The 18,135-nt window shown below is 44.4% G+C and overlaps 1 protein-coding gene across 4 annotated transcripts in view; it reads left to right on the top strand.

Moving 5' to 3' along the window:
- The window catches only part of FRMD4A (FERM domain containing 4A), a 582,202-nt gene that overhangs the window by 357,374 nt on the left and 206,693 nt on the right, over positions 1-18,135 (top strand). Inside the window, exon 1 of one of the 4 annotated variants that reach the window (XM_045857671.1) lies at positions 12,921-13,145. The exons of the other annotated variants lie outside the window; for them this stretch is intronic. The gene's annotated coding sequence lies outside the window, so the exon portion shown is untranslated. Of the gene's footprint in view, positions 1-12,920; positions 13,146-18,135 lie in introns of those variants that run through there. 4 annotated transcript variants of the gene reach the window in all.

Below are 18,135 nucleotides of genomic sequence, written 5' to 3'. Positions count from 1 at the left end.
GCAAGATAAATAAGGAAAATATATGGCAGGTAAATTGGTAATTAGGGCAGAAACAAAAATAAAACTGAGAAAGGGAATAAGAAGAGGGTTAAACACATTAGTAGGATGGACAAGAAACAGCCTCATTGAGAAAGTGACATTTAGGGTTGCTAGATTTAACACATAAATATACAAGACACTCACTTTAATTTTAATTTCAGGTAATCAGTGACTTTAAGTATAAGCATGTTCCATGCAATATTTGGGATACTCTTATACTACTCATTGTTTATCTGAAATTCAAATTTAACTGGACACCCTATATTTTATCTGGCAGTCCCAGTGACAATGGAATAAAACTCTGAAGGAATAAAGGAGCGAATTAAGTGGGTGTTATGAGAATATCGTTGAATGAATGAGTAACTGGGAGGTGAGCCTGCCAGGCAGAGGAAACCGTAGAGCAAAGGCCCTGACTGTAATTGTGGAAACTTAGAAGTAACTTGTTTTTTAGTGTGAGAACAGATAAATGAGACAAGTCAGAGAAAGACAAATAATGGGTGATATCACTTATACATGGAGTCTAAAGAAGCTAACCTCATAAAAACAGACCAGACCGTGTGAGGTGGGAGAGCTGGGGAGACGCTGTGAGAGGGTGCAGACTGCAGCCAGTAGACATTTATGTGATGTAGCGCACAGACAGTGGTTCTAGTCAACGATGCGCTGTTGCAAACTTCCAAGTCGCTAAGAGACCAGGTCCTCATTGCTCTCACCACAAAAAAGAAAACAATTATTTGACTGGATGGAGGTGTTAGGGTGATAATCATATTGCAGGATATAAATGTATCCAATCAACACATTATACACCTGAAACTTACACATAATTGACTGATATGTCAATCATGTCTGAAAAAAAATAAGAAAAGCAGTCTAAAGCAAACAAGGCAAAATGTTCAATCTTAATGATAGTTATCCTGTAGTCTAATATATTTTCTGTACTTTTCTGAATGCTTATCCTGTTCCATTATTTAAAGTTCTTTCTTAAAGAAGGACATCAAAATTTTAAAAGAAATTATATATGTTTGTATTAGGAGGAACTCACCACCTCCAACTTAGGAGTGTACTAAAATTTGGTCTAGCAACAACTCGACACTGGTGCAGATACTGGTAGGTGCCAGATACTGGTGAGCCGTGCTCATGGCCAAGCGTGAGAAGCCGTCTCTTCTAATTCTGGATGCTCCCATAATTCACCGGGGGCCCTGGGGCAGGCCAGGAACTCCTCGGTGTTCATTTCCTCATCTTTCTGAGGAGGTGCTCACACAAGCCTTCACCCCTCAGAGTGCCAGATGGATGGCAAATAGGACCACAGCCATGCAGGACTGTCTGTATCCTAATCTGCTTCATCCTAATTTGTTCTGTCTAATCTAGAGTAACTCCTGTGTTTCCCACTAAACTGGAGATTGGACAAACTTATAAAAGTCAAGCTCATTTTCCATCCTCTACAGATTTTTTCTTCCAGAAAAACAGAAGTTAATTTAGACTCCTAATAAATGGAATGAAACTTTGGGGCTCTGACTCAGCTTCGTCGGTGCTGTTGCTGACTTCTGAGTGATGTAGGGCTACAAGCATCAGACCACAGGTTAGCTTGTGGGTGGTCGACATGCTACACCACACATGTGATGATCAGATGGAGAGACCCTTTAGATGTATGTGCCATGACTGGTTGTAACTCCTAGGGGGCATCCTTTTAAAGCAAACAACATTCCCCAGTGGCTACTTAAATGGACTTGAACCACTCTGAAGGTAATCACAGATGAGCAGGGTGAACACTCTACAAGGAGAGGGTGAACTCAGAGGAAAGGGCTGGAATTCAGGACATAATTATTCAGGACGGGGATATTTCTTATCATTCATTTACAGTAGTTAACTCATCTGGGTCTCATTAAAACTCACAGCACGTAGGTATAGGGCTCAAACCAAGAATCCACATCTGATGTAGTGGGCAAGTGGGTATCATTTATAGACCAAGTTGCCAGATTTTATGTCATTAGTTGATGCAGATAATGCAAATAAGGATATTAATAGCATATGTTTTATTAAACACACACTCTGTGCCCAAAACTCTATACATATTATGCAATGCAATCCTCATGGCAACCTTATGAGTAGGAAAGTGAGACTGAGAGGATTAGCACTCATTAGCCTATGGCTATACATCCAGTAAGTTGCTGCCTTGTGATTCAAACTCGGGCATAAACTCTTAACCATTAAGATTACTTTCTTGGCGCCTTTGGGCAGGAAAGTGAATCATAACCCCAGTTTCAACATGCTGTGTAGGTGGATAAGGAAGGTCCGGGTAAGGAAGGTCATATTAACTCTTTCAACACCCTTCAGGGATGAGGAGGAGAATCAGGGATGTGACTTTGCTAACTATGAGCATTATGTTGAAAATTAAAAACAACAATCCTCAGATAACTGTTGTAGAAGTACAGCCAAGGATTATGCCAGGCTGGCAAACGGGGGCCAGCAATGACTCAGTGATGCCCTGTCATTGGACCTGGCCTTGCTGGAGAACACCTCCATGTGTCTGTAGAGCTCAGCTTGGGTGGGAATGATTGTGAAGACCGGGCAGCTGGGAGCAGCAATCAGCAGAAAATGTCACCTAGATGAATAGTAGTACCTTTGGTCCTTTGGGCCCCACCTCCACCAGAAAGCAGTCCTGAGATTCTTCTTGCTGTGAGCTCTGGAATGACCGGTTTCTGCTTTTGCTCAAAATTAAGCCTCAGGCGAAGAACATACTTTGGAGACCTTGAACTCTGACTTGGATTCAGATCTGTCTCTTTCTGGGTTTGGACTTTTGGACCTTAATGTTTCTGGGCCTCAATTTCCAGATCTATATGATGGAAATTAATACAGTCATGCTTTGCTTATTGAGAGGAATGCATTCTAATAAATGTATCCTTAGGTGATTTTATCATTATGCAAATATCACTGAGTACACTTACACAAACCTAGATGGTGTAGCCTACTACAAACCTGGGCTATGATATACCATCGTCTTTGAGCAAAATGTTGTTACCCATCACATGGCTGTAGTCCTTACTGTGTGATGTTGCTGCAAGGATTACAGATAATGCACCTGATATGCCTGGCAGCACTCAGTAAATAATAGTCGCTATCATCATCATCATCATCATCATCATCATCATCATCAATATCATCTGATAACAATTCAGGTTATAACCATTTCCAAGGGTAGATGTCCTTTGTAGAGAGTACAGCAGGCTTTCCTTGAAGATTCTAAAGATAGTTTCCTTTCTCTCCACAGCACATCCCCTCTTCTACTGAAAACACAGGACTAAAATGGTCCTGAGGTATCCAGGCCCCAGTTTAGGCTCAACTTCAGACCATAGTGTGGATTTGCCTTGTTTAGAAGTTCCGAAAGAATGAAAAGGGGGGTGAGACAGGAAGAGACCTGGGAAGATCATCCCAAGACCATGTGAGAGAAGTTTAAAGAATTAAAAACAAAGGAAGCACCTTTGGTTTCCCAAAGCAAACATAATTTAGAGATTACTGAGTAGGGACTAAGAGGAGAGATGAAAGGCGCATCCATCTCAAGATAGAAATTACACCTGCTGGATTATTAAGTGCTTTTGTTAGACCTCAATGAGCTCTTAGGAATCTTTGGAACATATTGTAGTGATTCCCCAAACTGGGCTTTGATGTTTGCACGGCAGCGTTGCAGCCGACTCCTGTTCATTTAGGAGAGGCAGAGCCCACTGACAGTTTCAGACTGACTATAATTTAGGCTGTCTTTATTAAGACAATTATATGAAATTGCATATAAACACGGGTCAGATGCTGTTCTCCTCCATCACAGATGCTTCTCCTCTTTTTTTATTAGCTGGATGGATTTAATTATAAAACTCTATTGGGTAATTATCATAATGTTTGGCCCCAAAAAAGCGGTAAAGTGAAATTAAATACACTATGTACAGATTAACAAATTTTGAAGGCTTTGGAATAAAATAAAATCCCTCAAATAAAAATGAGCAAAGCATTGCCCTGATTTTTGCCCATGAGAAACCCCCAGCGGAGTAAGGAATACAGACAGGTGCAGAAAGGGTTATAATAAGGTGCTATGGGTACAGACATGCGTGGGCTATTTTAGAGCACTGGAGAGGGGATCTCTGGGAAGGTGGCCAGGAGGATGAGCACACAGAGTGAGAGGAGTTGGCCTGGGGAAGAGGAGTGGGCGCAGAGGAAGGCCTTCTGCCCAGAGGTAGAGTGTGAGCAGAAGGAAGAAGCAACAGGGACTTGCGTGAGTTTCTCCCCACGGCTGGGGGGTGACGTGCCAGCAGGCCAGTGAGCGGTGAGGCTGGATGGGCAGGCAGGAGGGCCCTATTTACAACCAGGCAGAGAGCAGAAGGGGGCCGGGAACCACACTGAGTCTATTCCCTGTCACGTCCCTGCCCGACCCAGTGCCTACTGACGAACACCTGCCAGGGAGCGTTGACTGTGCACCCCAGGTCCACGAGAAGAGCTTTTTCAGAATGGAACAACATGGTTATATTTCATTTTTGAGATGGGGGTCCCAAGTTAGGAAAGGTTTCCATCAGAATTAAATTCTTCATACCACAATTCTACGTATGTGGATGTTTGTTGGTTCATTTTATTTATTCTTTTAATGAATATGTATTGAATGTTCGGTACGTGCCAGGGATGGATCTAGATTCAGGAGAGCCAGCAGTAAACAAAACAGATATAAACCCCTGCTCTCTGGGGAGGGACTAATAATAAACAAACACATAAGTAAAATACAGCTATATAGTCTGCTAGAAGATGATAAGGACAATAGAGAAAAATAAAACAGGGAAGGGATTAGGGAGAGGATAGCAGTGGAAGGGCAGCAGGGGAAGTTGCTGTTTTTTAAGAAGAATGATCATAGTTCACAGTAATTTGGGGCATTTAAAACATTGAGTGACATCTCTGAAAAAGAAATAAAACTAGCTCCATTCCTTCTACTAAAAAAATAAAAGAATGAAAGAAAGATGGTCAGGAAAGATCTCGTTAGTAAAGTAAGATTGGATCAGAGACCTGCAAAGGCCAGGCTTGACTCCTGCTGAAATCTGGGGAAGGGCAGAGGCCACGGGGCCAGAGCAAGCCTGAGCCTGGGAGGGCAGCAGCGCAGCTAGGGTGCCTGGAGCAAAGTGAAGACCTAAGCAGTGGAACAGTGGTGCTAATGAACCACTGGCAGCAACATCACCAAACTTGTTAGAAACGAAATTCTTACACTGCTAACCCAGAGTGATGTACAAATCTGAAACTTGGCGGGCATGAGAGGGTGAGCCCTGGAATCTGTTTTGGTCGCCTACCAGGTATGGACTTATATCTGAGAACCACTGTCTTAGAGCTACCTCCCAAGATGTCCTTTCTTCCTAGAGTATCTCTTCTAGACAATCTCATCAATTTCTGTAGGTTCAGATGCCCTCTGGGGAGGAAGAAGTTTTCCTCTTCCCTTCTGGGTTCTTCAGTCAGGTCTAAGAATTACATGACCGTGAGACAGCGTATAGGAGAATATCAAATTTAACTATGTACATGTATAAGGAGGTCCCATAGAAATGGGGAACTAAAAATGACCAAAACAAGCAGCTTTTATACTTTTTATGCAAAGAAACAACAAATTTGTGAGTGTTTGACAGGACAAAGTAACTTAGGTTTGGGTGCTTAGTTAGTAAGGAATCTAGAATGCGGGCTTGGGATAGGAAATTAGAAGAAGGTAACAAGGTTTGCTATACAGGCTTCTCTGCCCTGAATTCTCTCTCCCTGGTGATAAGGATTCACCTCTTTCCTGCTGGTGCAGGCAGGGTACCTCTCACAGGGAAGATTTATTTCCTGCTCTCAGGGACAGAGGAGGGTCAGAGTACCTTGTGTACCAGCTGCTTTTTAAGTAACTTTAATTCAAAATAATCAATATGCCACTTTGGCATATTTGGGAGTGGACTGCCACTTGACATATCCCAATTTGAAATCTACCCCCTGCCCCCACCCCACCCCCATTATCTCTTTGTGAGTCCTAGACTTGTGTATCCAGTCCCCATCTTAACAAATAGCCTAACCAGCTTCCCATTTGGTGAAGTCAGAACCCTAGAAATGTGCTACACTGAGCTCACCTTGTTTATGACGTGGATTATAATGAATTCTGTGCCATTATAATTCGGGGGCAGGTGTGACTTGTACTCGGTGGCAGGGGAAATCATCACATCACATCACTCCGTGACAGCTTCCAGCCCCGTCTCACCTGCGCCTGTGAGAGACTGGCTTGTGTTCTCCCTCCGGCACAGGGGCTGTGTCTGCTGAGTCCTGGGGCTGTTCCTCCCACGCTGACTCATCATTTTAATACACTCCTGCTGCTTCCCTGAGAGGCTGATTGATTGCTGTCACCTGCACGTACAACTTCACACTTGGAAGTTACAAGGGGAAAAGGAATATTTGCTGAAAAGTTTTTTTCATTCAATTTCACAGATATTTCTTTCACAGCTCCTTTTCATAATGAAGCAATGGGCCAACGAATAAGTAGTGACTACTGAGTTTCAGCTGATAGGCACTGTGCTAGGCCTATCAGCTGAAAGGGATGCTGTGAGGGATGCCAGGCCCCCAGATACTGGACAATTGGAAGATCCGATGAGTGAGGAGCAACAATGTGGACTGTGGAGTCAGACTGCCCGAGTTGGAGAATGGGCTGTTGCCTACTTATCATCTGTAGGACCTGAGATGGGTTGTGCAGCCTCTCCCTGTGCCTCCTCCCTACTACATGGTACTATTGTACCAGCCTCACAGGGCTGTTGAGAAGATTAACTCAGTTATTGTGTGTAAAGCACTTAACCAGTGTCTGGTGTTTGGTAAGTGCCAACTAAGTGTTAACTAGTTATTAATATATATTTCTGAGTGAATATACAGAAAAGGTGTGGTGATAGAGCTACCTATGTACTTGAGTGTACCTACACCGCACACCGATTTTATACTATGGCACTCACCGTAATAAAGCTGCTCCCAGGGGCTCCAAATTACATTAATTAGCTTGTGATGCTTTGATTGACCCTTCTCTGTGTTTTAGAAAGACTTGCCCTGGGTTTTTGTTGCCATGAGTTGTGGCTGTCTAAACCATGGTTCCCAACCAGGAAAAGAATTATAAGCAACAATCTAATATAATGAGAACATAACAAGATTATAAAACATAGCTATTAAAAATGACATTACTATTATGAAAAATAATGAAATAAAGCACAGCTATTGAATGAGTTCTTCATATATCCCATGGACCATGGTTTTAAGTACTTACTTGGGCCAGGAGAGGAGCTGAAATTCTTTCTTTTTGACTGAAGTGGTTCACCATTGGCCTTTAATTGACCTGGGAGTGAAGAGAAAAAGGATTGGGTATGAAAATAGAACAGGGTTCCCTTAAAACCAGTCAAGCAGTGTATCCTGCCCCAAAGGGGTCTTTTTCCTTAAAACTGGTTGCAGTATAGAAGGAAAAGATGCCAGTGTCATTCTCCAGAAAGACAGGGTATTAGATGGAAACCTTTGCTCATATGGTTCAGGTTGGGAGCTAATGTAACTAATGTAACAATATAGCTTGCTGTCACCTCCCACGTGCCATCCAACTCTAGCTGTGCTTCATTCGATCTATAATTAATAGTTGTATGTAAAGTACGTTTGTGGCCATTCTCACTGTGATGGCCTGTAGATTTCATTTGTATACTATGTGGCAGTCCAGGCAAGCAAGGTCGTGCTCAGGACCTCAAAATAATGACTCTGGGCTAACAGAGTTGTCTCAACACATTGTTTACCTTTTTAAATCCCAGGTTCTGCATCTGTAGGAAGGGATAAGAATAGTCTTCACCTCACTGGGCATCTTGTGCTGATCCAATTAACTAGTGTTTGGAAAGCTCTTAGTGCCATGCCTGGTACAGAGTATATACTGAAATAATAGCTGGCTTTCAGTTGTTATCAGTTGTATGGTTTTGGAATTAATCTATGTTGAATCCAGTCTTCACAAGGCTGAAGAGAGACATTATTATCAGCCCATTTTAAAGGTGAAGAAATGGGCACCAAGAAGTGGAGAGACTGAAGGTCACACTGGGCCTTCAGAGCAGGGGTCCCAGGCTGTCCCTTGTCACTGGCCCCTAAGAAGGGGTTATGTAGCTCTCACTCAGATCCACCCCCACTCTGGCACCTGTCCTCTGTCCTCAGCAAGGCAGATAAGCAAAGGCATAGTGGAGAGTTTTTTTATTTTCTCCCATATAAGTGACATTGGTGAAGATTCTAGCTGAGGAATCTCCTCTTAATTACCCTGCATCTTGCCCAGAACTTGTCGGAAAAGCTGTGACGCCAGATCTCAGAATTAAGAACCTGGGACTTTATATTTAGGATGGAGGGCATAATTTCTGCTATGCAACTTTGAACGTGGGAAAACATCCCATTAATTTGCCGTATCTTGTGTGTATAACTTGTACCCATGTTTTTGGCCCAAACTTTCAGGGGGAAAAAATCTTTCCTTTTAATTTTTAATTCAATTACTTATTTACTTATATTTAGAAATAAACCCAATTATTATATTCCAAGGTAGTATTGTGTATACAGATATCATTATTGATTTCTAGAGTACATTTTTAATGCATAGGCATAAATAAAAGAATTAAAAACATTTATATAGGTATGGAATTAATACTATTCACATATAATGTGCATCCTTATTTTTCCCTCAAAAATTTGGGCAAAGAAGTGCACATTATACACGGCAAAGTACAGTACTTCTCTAAACCCAGTTAAGTCTAATTATATCTTCAGTCAGCAAGAGGCCAGAATTCACTCTTTCCTCTCCTTCAGTTCACCTTGTATCTCAGGATGGGAAAAGGGTCTCTTATCATCAACCAGACTCATTACCACTGAGATGTTCAGTATCCAAGAACTTGAGGTCCATTTTAAAGCCAAGAAAGCCAGGAAAGACCCCATTCCTACTGGCCCTACCCCAAGACTCTTTGCCTAAGACACACCTCTTAAAATTTAGTGCCCCCACCCAGTGACCACGGGTGCCCTCCTGAGGCACGTAGACAGATGTGACCCCTTTCCTTTTCCAGGCGTGCTATGGCCTTTCCCCATCCCCTTTTATACCCCAGATTTCCAAGCATCAGGGCACCTCTCCTCTCTTTGGGAGTTCAACTCTTTTCAAAACAAAGCTCCTTAACTTTGTGTGAGAGAGGCAAGGGAAGCCCCTGATATTCAGGTCTCAATCCTACTTGCCCTCTGCAAGGGCACAGGGAAAGTCTTTCTCTTTCTTTTTGAAAGGTCTGCAGCAGTGAAATCAAAACACCAAGGCAAATGTCCAGAAACCAGCCTGCCAATGTTTCTTTTTTCAGTTACACTCTTCAAAAAGTATCAAACTGGAACTGAAAATGGAAACACTATCTTCTTTCATCCCAACCGCCTGTTAGAGTGGGCAGATGAAACAACACTTTGCAAAGGTCCTTTGATTTTTTAGGCCTTTAAGCGGAACTGCCTGCATTCTCCAAGGTGGCACAGGCTGCTCTTCGGAAAGTAGACCGTTACAAAATTCTGACTGGCAGAGCTTGTCACTCATCAACTCTAAGTATCTCACTGATGATGTAGAGAATACATTTTCTCCTTGTTTTCATTAACTTCTAGATAAATTTTGAATTTTATCTCATTCATCAAGTTTTACCATGGCCTTTTTCTCTTAGTACCTAAATTCTACAAATAAGGTTTGTCTTTCCTAATTTTTTTTAATCCTCACCGAAGGACATTTTTTTTCATTGTTTTTAGAGGGAACGGGGGGGAGGGGAAGAAACATCGATTTGTTGCCTCTTGCACACTCCTGGTCCGGGTGTCAAACCCACAACCTAGGTATGTGCCCAGACCTGGAATTGAACCTTCAACCTTTCAGTTTATGGGATGACACTCCAACCAACTAAGCCACACTGACCAGGGCTGTCTTCCCTAAATGTTCATTCATTCTCTGTTTGGGCACCAAAAACAAAAAGGCCTAGGGAGTAAAAAGATTCTGTGCCATGTAGGGAAACTGTGAATAAAACAAAGGCCCTTGTAGGGCTTATGCGTATACTGCCAGACCCTGTTCTAAGTGCTTCACTTATATTGATTCATTTAGTCTCATGTCAACCCTATTTGGTAAGCAGTATTCTCATCCCCATTTCATAGATGAGAAAAGTAAGGCACAGAGAAACTGGCCCAAGGTTGCATAGCTAGCAGGCGGCTGAGGCAAGATTCAAGCCCAGGCAGCCGGAAATCCATCTGTGCCCTTATCATGGGGCTGTGAATACCAATTGTGACGAAGTGTTTAGAAACAAATAAACAGGATAATGATACAAAGAGTACCTGGGCTAGGCCTTTTCCCTTGTGTTGATCAGGGAACGGTTATTTAGGAGGCAGACTTTGAGCCAAAACCTGAAGGATGAGAAGGAGCCAGCTGTACAGAGAGTGGGGTTGTGAGGTTGGAAGAACATTCAGGTCAGGAAGAACAAGAAGAGCAAAGAGAAGAAAACAGTTGCTCGAGGGCAGAGAGGTAGCCTGTGTGGTAAGCATAAAGGGACAGGGAGATTAACATGTGATGAAGATGGAGAGGATGCTTCAAGAGAAGGAGAAGCCTTTGGCAGTGGTTCGGTTGTGCAGTGACATGATCTGAGTTGTTTCTGAAGTTACTGGTTGCTGGGTAACAAGGAGATGAGTGAGAACATGGAATACAGGGATCTGGAAGAAGGGTATAGAGGTGGGGGCCCTGTGGGGGTCAGGTGGTAAAACCTAAGGCCGGATGGATAAGGAGGGTTTGGTGCCCAGGCCATCCTAGCCTTCTAAAGAAGGGTGGACTTTATTTCTAAGAGCCAGAGAAGCCCTGGGGAGTTTAAGCAAAAAAGTTCTATGATCAGATCTGAGTTTTAGGAGAGTTACTGCAGCTGGCGAGGAGAATGTGTTTCAGAGACAAGACTGGATGGAGCCCAGTCAGGAGGCTAGTGGGGACACCCTGAGGCAATGTGCACCCAGCGAGGCTGGGCAGGATTGCTTGTCCACAAAGATTAACCAGAACCAGGCACTGGTGGAACAAGTCACAAGTGCTGCTCTTAAGGAACTTTTCAAAGTTTTTAAGAGGAATGCTTGGGGATGACCTGAATGAGTGAATGGAAGGCAATAAAAGACCCTTTATCCCTGTTTCTGGCTTGTGGGGGTTGGATAGGTACATGTTGTGAGATAGGGAGCCTGGACTTCTGGTCAGACAGGCTCAGTTTAGGACATACTGAAAATTCCAATGGTGGTAAAGCCGCGGGTGGATGGAATTCTGGCGATGGGAACTAATTATAGGAAGGAAAATGGCAGATTTGAACATTTCCTCAATTATTTCCTACTAAGTGTAGCAGTCACAGCAAATCAGCGCTGGAAACAGTCAAATACAAAGAAACAACACTCCCCTGGAGGTCTCAGGACAGGAGAAGATGGGTTTCAATTGCATTTGGAAAGAACTGGGCTTTGCAGTAGAACTGTTCCCCAAACGCAGGGGCACATCCCTTTCAGAAGGGCTTCCCCTGACTCAATTCCGAGTCATGACCCGTCACCAGCACGATCAACGCAGCTTGGAGACAGGCGTCCCGGCGCACGTGTTCAACTTTTCCTCCGACACTAACCGTGTTCAGAGTTTCCCTTTACTGGCTGCGAGACATCATGAACTCTCCAGTTTTTTCTTCAGAGATATTTAGAGAAGAACACAGTGGGTGTGTTGTACAAAGACCCATTGGAAGATAGGACTGTGAGATTTCTTCCCATTACAGAGTTTGTTAAGTTTTCACCCCTGCCAGTGCCTTGGAAATACAGGTGCTGGGTCTACCAGGGTCTCCTTCAGCTGTGGTGAGAGGAGAACCAATCTGTCCCTTGAATAGTGGATGGATGGTGAACGGATGGATGCTGGAAAATTCGGCGATGATTGCGTTCTAGAGAAAAAAAAAAGATTTTACCCCTGAGACAAGCTAGCTCTTCCACGCTAGCTGAGCGGTGACCCTGTCTGCTTTACTCTTTATTTTATCAACTGTGTTTTGACAATTCATGAAAAAAATGTGTCTAGGGCAAATTGAGCTCCTGAAGCAATAAACATTTAGACATACCATGTGAATTGAGTTATTGTTCTTGGTAGGGATATTCTCCGAATTTGTTTCTCTTTTTTTATTTTTTATTTTTGGACTGAGCACTTGTCAGGTTTTCCTCCGCTCGGGTCTCTGGAAATGGAAGTCTCCTTCCCCCAGTAATTGTTGCGAATCCCTGACAATAGCCCCTTGGCTGGGTTATCTCGCAGGAATTTCCATTCCCAAAGAGTTGAGGGGAGATTAAAATTCAAATTAAAAAAAAAAAACTGAACTAGCTGGAGGGAGCTACACCTTCAGCCAAGGCCATCCAGAGTCGCCTCTTTCCCCGGCTCGCAGGGTAGGTTTTGTGCGTGTCCGTGTGTGGGGGGGTGGGGGGGGACAGGCAGACCTTCCGTTCCAGATTCCCTTCCCTCCCTCCCGCACAGCCTCCCCAGGCCCGCAGCCTGCTCAGGGATCTAACTTTGTCCTGACTGCGTGTGCGTGGCCAGCTCGGAGCCACTAAGGGTCCCGGCTTTACGGCCGTGGAGGGCAGCGGGCGGGGGCTCTCATTTTGTCCCGCCAGCCGCTCAGTGAAGTCGGGAAGCGCCGGCAGCCCCGCGCCCCCGGTGCGGGCTGGAGCGGGAGCGCTCGGTGCGCGGGGGGCGTGGCGCCGGGCCCAGGGGCGGAGGGCGCCCGCACTATGCGGGCCGGGCTCCGCGGGCGAGGGGCGGGCCGGCGGCGGCGGGCGCCCTGGCTCAGGGCCAGGCTCGGCGGGAGAGAAGCGAGCGGGCGATGGGCTGACGGAGGGCCGGCGGCGGGGCGGGGGCGGTAGGGCGGGGGCAGCGGCCGGCGGCTGCGGCGGCTGCGGGTGCCGGGGAGGAGGAGGCAGAGGCGCCGGGCGGGCGTGGATGCCGCGGGGTAGGCCGAGGGCCTGCGCTCCCAGGGCGGATGGGACGCCGGTTTCCGTGGATCCGCCGCTGCAAACCAGAAGTTCCTCGGCTCCCTGAGACGCGCAACAAATAAAAGGTAATGAATGTGTCTTTGTTTTCCAGGCGCTATCACAGGGGGGCGATTGACTATGCAGCATTTGTGTGTCCTTTTTTAAATGCTGGGCCGGTGAAAGGGACATGACACTTCATAAGGAGCACGTAGAGTATGTAGTGTCGCGGACGTGACATTTCTCAACGCAAACCCCACGTGCGGCCCACACTACTCCCTTCCGCAGCCCCCTGCCCTCCCACAGGCACTTTCCTCGGGCACCGAACTCTCTGAATTTACCCAGGGAGAAAGAAAGGACGTGGCTGTGTGCAGACCGCGTGGGATTATTTTTAAAAACCATTTTTGTGGAAATGTCAGGGGAGCTCTGCCCTTTGGGTGTAAAAGGGAGCGATTCAGACAAGGGTGGCCAGAGACAGGCCGTGATCGCCGGCTGCCGGGCACTGCCAAAATGGACTGCTCTTTACATTCCAAATGGCTGCAGCAAGTTTGATGCGGAAAGGAAGGGGAGGAGGAGTGAAGGAAACCCCCTTTAGTACGTGGTCATTTAGAAATGACCCCACGCAATGCTTCTGTGTTGCAGGCAGCTGCCCAAATGTTGGTACACATTACATTTAGAAAAGATTAACCAGCCCTGCATGTTGAAAGCTGTGTGGACTGCGGGTGTGTAATCAGGAACTCGGTGTCTTTCTCCCATGCCTTGTTAGCAGAGTAACTGCTCCGTAAATTCAAGCAAATTCTGTGGGATATCCAAGGGATGGCTGTGCTAATAATAGCTCTGGCTGTAGCTACTTAGTAGACATACTCATTCTGAAAGATGCAGCCATGCCAGTGTCCCCGGAAGCTCATCTCACTGAGAAAGGCCATCCAGCGCAGGAGAGGACTCCCTGACCCTACCATGAATGGATGAAGCTCTCTCTCCCCTGTGAATGGAACATCCCAACAGAGGCTGCTGCTGCCGCTGCTGCTCTGGCTTCTTTCAGTGTGAATTCTCACTGCTTTTGATTGAAGGCATTTTCAGAACACCTAAGACAGACACATTTCTAAATCCCAGCCATTCAGGTCAATTTTGGAATTGCCTGTATTTAGACACCTGGCCTGGCTGACTTGATCTTCATTTACCTGATTGAGTTTTGAACAACTGCTCATATCCCCTTCCACCTCAGCATCCATAAGTCTCCTCCTTTCTAAAAGCATGACTGTGACTTGTAGGAAAGCACCCCAGAGCTGGGAGCCAACTTCTGACTTCACCCAGGGAAGCCACCCCTGACCCTGGGGAAAGTACCTCAGGAGCTGGATGCAAAAATCTATCACTTGCACTCAGAGAACTGGGTGCCATCTTTAAAATGTGCAATGGGGTTTGGGGGAGGACATGGGGGTTTAATTGTTTTGTTTCTAGTCTTCGAATTGCTTCAAGTTCATTCATAAAATTTTGCCCCATTTCTTTGGAGTCTGTTTTGGTCGGGACCAGAAGAGCAGATCTCCAGATTAGCAGAAATCTGATTTTGATCCTCAAATTGCCACTTGTCTCTTGCAGTTTGGAGTGTCAGGGGATGAGCCACTTCTGTTGAGGGAGGGACCCATTCCAGTGCAAATGAAATTTGGGTTTACTTAAGGCACAGCAGGAAGCAGGATCCTGATGCAATAGGTTAGAATCCATTTGGTACTGCAAGGTTAAATAGCACAATTAATGGGAGCAATATTGGATATGCTTTGAATCAACACTATATTTATTGTCTGATCAATGACTAGAATGTTGCCTCCAGATAATGTGAAATGAAGTAACACCTGATGTATAAAGTTGTGGGTAGAAGTAACCTTTTAGAAAAATAAAACAATGACAAAAAACTCTTCTTGTATGAAAAGGGGAACTGTGGCACTGGAAATGAGGATCAGAAAGTCTCCCAACCCTCTTTTGTTCTGACAGAGGGTGATCTGCCTCTGCTATTGCTATAATCTTTTTTGGCTCTCATCTTGAACTAATTTTATTAATAAGACTTGTTATTTATGGCACAGGGCCTTTGTGTAATTTGCAGACATTGTTGCCAAGTCCCCTGATAGCCTGGCAGGTGGCTCCTACCATTAGCATGATCTTGTTGTTGGGGAAACTAAGACCCCTGGAGGTTCAGTGAGCTGCTGATTTCATAATCCATGAGAACTGCATCCCAGATGTGTACAGTGCTCCATTTCATCATAACAGCAAAGCTCCTGTCTGGGGTCAAAGGCAAAGCCAAGTGTGAGTCCTTGCTTGGGTTCTGGAACTTGGAAAAAGCTCTGTGGAATGGTGTATACATACACCAGAGGTGTGAAGGAAGGGCTCTTGAGTCAGCCCTGATAAGTTGATTAAAAAAAAAGTGTGGATGGTTTGTGATGGGAGAGGCAGTGATGAGATGCGGATCCAGGAACTTTGGTGTCAAAGGGACCTTTTGGGGTACCTGTCTCTTTTCGTGAGTGTGGGGTACAGTGAGACTTCCTCCAAGGAAGATCCTTACTGACTTTACTGCATGAGTATATCACTTGTGGTCACATTGATCTGTGTGTGTGTGTGTGTGTGTGTGTGTAAAATACTTCCAGTTCTGCTCACATGCTACATACTTATCTGTTTTGAGTCACATTTAGTCTGACAAACTGAATGAAAAGATGATGGGGCACTTTAAAATTTAAAGCTTCATTCTTAGATATTTTGCATATGTAAATACTTTTTTAAAAAGGAACAGTACAGCTTATGGAGAATTTCCATTTAAATATTCCAAAATGAGAAATAGACATGCTAACAGATAAATAGCTGATAGAGTTATTTTAAACCACTTCTGCACAATGTCAGAGTGTGTAAGTTTGGATTCACCTGTGACTTTAATTTGTAACTTTTGTATTTTGGAGAGTACCTGATGTGTCAATAAAACCTGAGGCAGAAATTCTCTGTTTTGGTGTATTAGTTGTGGAAAACTCCAGCATCTCTGCCCTGTCCAGGTGGCTCAGTTGGCTGGAGCTCCATCCCACACACCACAAGGTTGTGGTGCAAATGAGAGGGAGCTGATTGTTGTTTCTCTCTTACATCACTGTTTCTCCCCCACCCCCTTCTCTCTCTCTAAATTAACATATCCTTGGGTGAGAGTTAAAAACATAGTAATAATAAAAAAGAAAGAAATTTCTAGCATCTCAAGTAAAAAGAATTTCTGAGTTCTAAGATCTCATAGGAAGAGAAACCATAGGATAAAAATTAATGATTATTTGACCTAAATCCTAAAAACTGTGTTTTTCTTGAGTGAAGGGAGGGGAAAGAGAGGAACTGCCTTACCTGGACAGGAGCAGTAGGTGCCTCAGGCCCAGGTTCCCTTGTGACCTCCTGGGACACTGGTCATCCTTTCGCTCCCCCTTGTTGCTTTCTGATTCTTTGCTGTTCATTACTCTCTGACAAAGGAATTAAAGGAATAAAAGAAAACATTGGGTGTTTCCTAAAAGACAGGAGCTGAAGTGAGAAAAGGAAGGGAAGGGATCATTCTATTAGTTTTGTAGGATATATAGGTTCTAGAACTTTTCCTACCTTAAGCAAATTCAAATACCAAGAGAATCTGGGGAAAGAGGTGGCTAGAAATAAAACCTGCTGGAGAAGGGTGAGATTTGAGTGTTTTACCTTGTGGTGTTCATTCCAGCCATCATCAGACTGAAGTCCTTTGGCAGTGGTTTCATTCTGATGCTTATTTTTCCTAGGCCATTTGATCTCAAGAGCTGGTCCAACAGATCCTGGACTTCTGGGCCTCCAGGTTACCATTGTGCACCAAGGCCTGCCAGTTTTACTGCTCCTCTGTAAGAAGTTTTTCTGAGTCAGCATAACTCTGGCTTATTAAAAATTCTCTCCACAGAAGTTTTCTTTTGGTTCCCCAAATCTATCAGCTGCCACCCTTCCACTGACCTATTGGATCACCTTGTCTTTCTCTTAAAAGGAATAATCTAGGCACATCCTTACATTTGAGGCAGCCTGTTCCACCACTAATAGCATTATTCTAAAAATATCTACCATTATGCCTTTCTCAAAGGAAGATCAGAGCTGTTTCTACTGTTTAATGACTTGCATTCATGCTTATGTGTGTGTCCAGTTCTCAATTGTATCAGTTGAAATTAGGTAGTTTCTCCCAAAAGAGAAATAGTTGTCTCTTTGATGATAGAAATTACTGCTAAGAATAAATGCCGTGATTGTCAGAAGGACTGAGGGCTCTGGCTCAGTTCAGTGGGCTTATTACTACGAAATAATCAAGAAGCAATAAGCTGGTAGTCTGCGTGTGAACTGAGTGAGTAGTCCCGCTGCAAATGTTCAAGCAGAGGTAATGCTAATTCCGAAATGCAGCATGTAGGACCTAGCTTGTGAGGAAGCCAGATCTTCTATCTGTGGTGGTTTTGGGTTTTGTTTTAAACTTGGAGCTCTAATTGCTCCACAACACATCACAAGACGAAACTAGTTGTCCACGATCAAGAATGTTTGTTTGTCTGTGTGCACCTTTCTCCTCAAACTCTGGCTCCATCCACGTACTCCACGTTGCTCCTGCCTTATTAGCAGTTATTTGCCAATTCATGGTTACTGCATACCTTCTGTTCACTTAATATTGAACCTCTGCTCATGGTGGGCACACAGTAGATCCTGTTGGAGTAAGTAAAGCACTGAGACAAACTTTCATGCCACATGCCAACATCGATGTACAGGGTCTAGCAGAAGTAATACCATTGACTGTGGGTGGCCGGGTACATGAATGTTTTGCATACGATGGAGAGCAATTTGAACATTTTACCTAAAATGTCATATAGTGTGCTTGGGTGTGCTATTGTTATGTTACAGAATTACATGCTTATGACTTTGTAATACAAGTTTTGGTATAGATTAGCAGCTCATAAAATAGGGGTGTTATTTGTGCTGCACCCTGTATTTAGGTATCTTTAGAAACCTGGAAATCCAAGTAGTCTAAAGTGAAATGTCACCTGTTAGGTCCTCCTGTGTCTGACCTTTTCCTAGTTCACACTGTGGTAT

Source organism: Phyllostomus hastatus, unplaced genomic scaffold, assembly GCF_019186645.2.
Source record: "Phyllostomus hastatus isolate PE091 unplaced genomic scaffold, TTU_PhHast_1.1 phas_scaffold_1674, whole genome shotgun sequence".
In the NCBI taxonomy this organism is placed as follows: domain Eukaryota; kingdom Metazoa; phylum Chordata; class Mammalia; order Chiroptera; family Phyllostomidae; genus Phyllostomus; species Phyllostomus hastatus.
The sequence above is the reverse complement of the archived record's forward strand: the minus strand, read 5'-3'. Positions and strand labels throughout refer to the sequence as shown.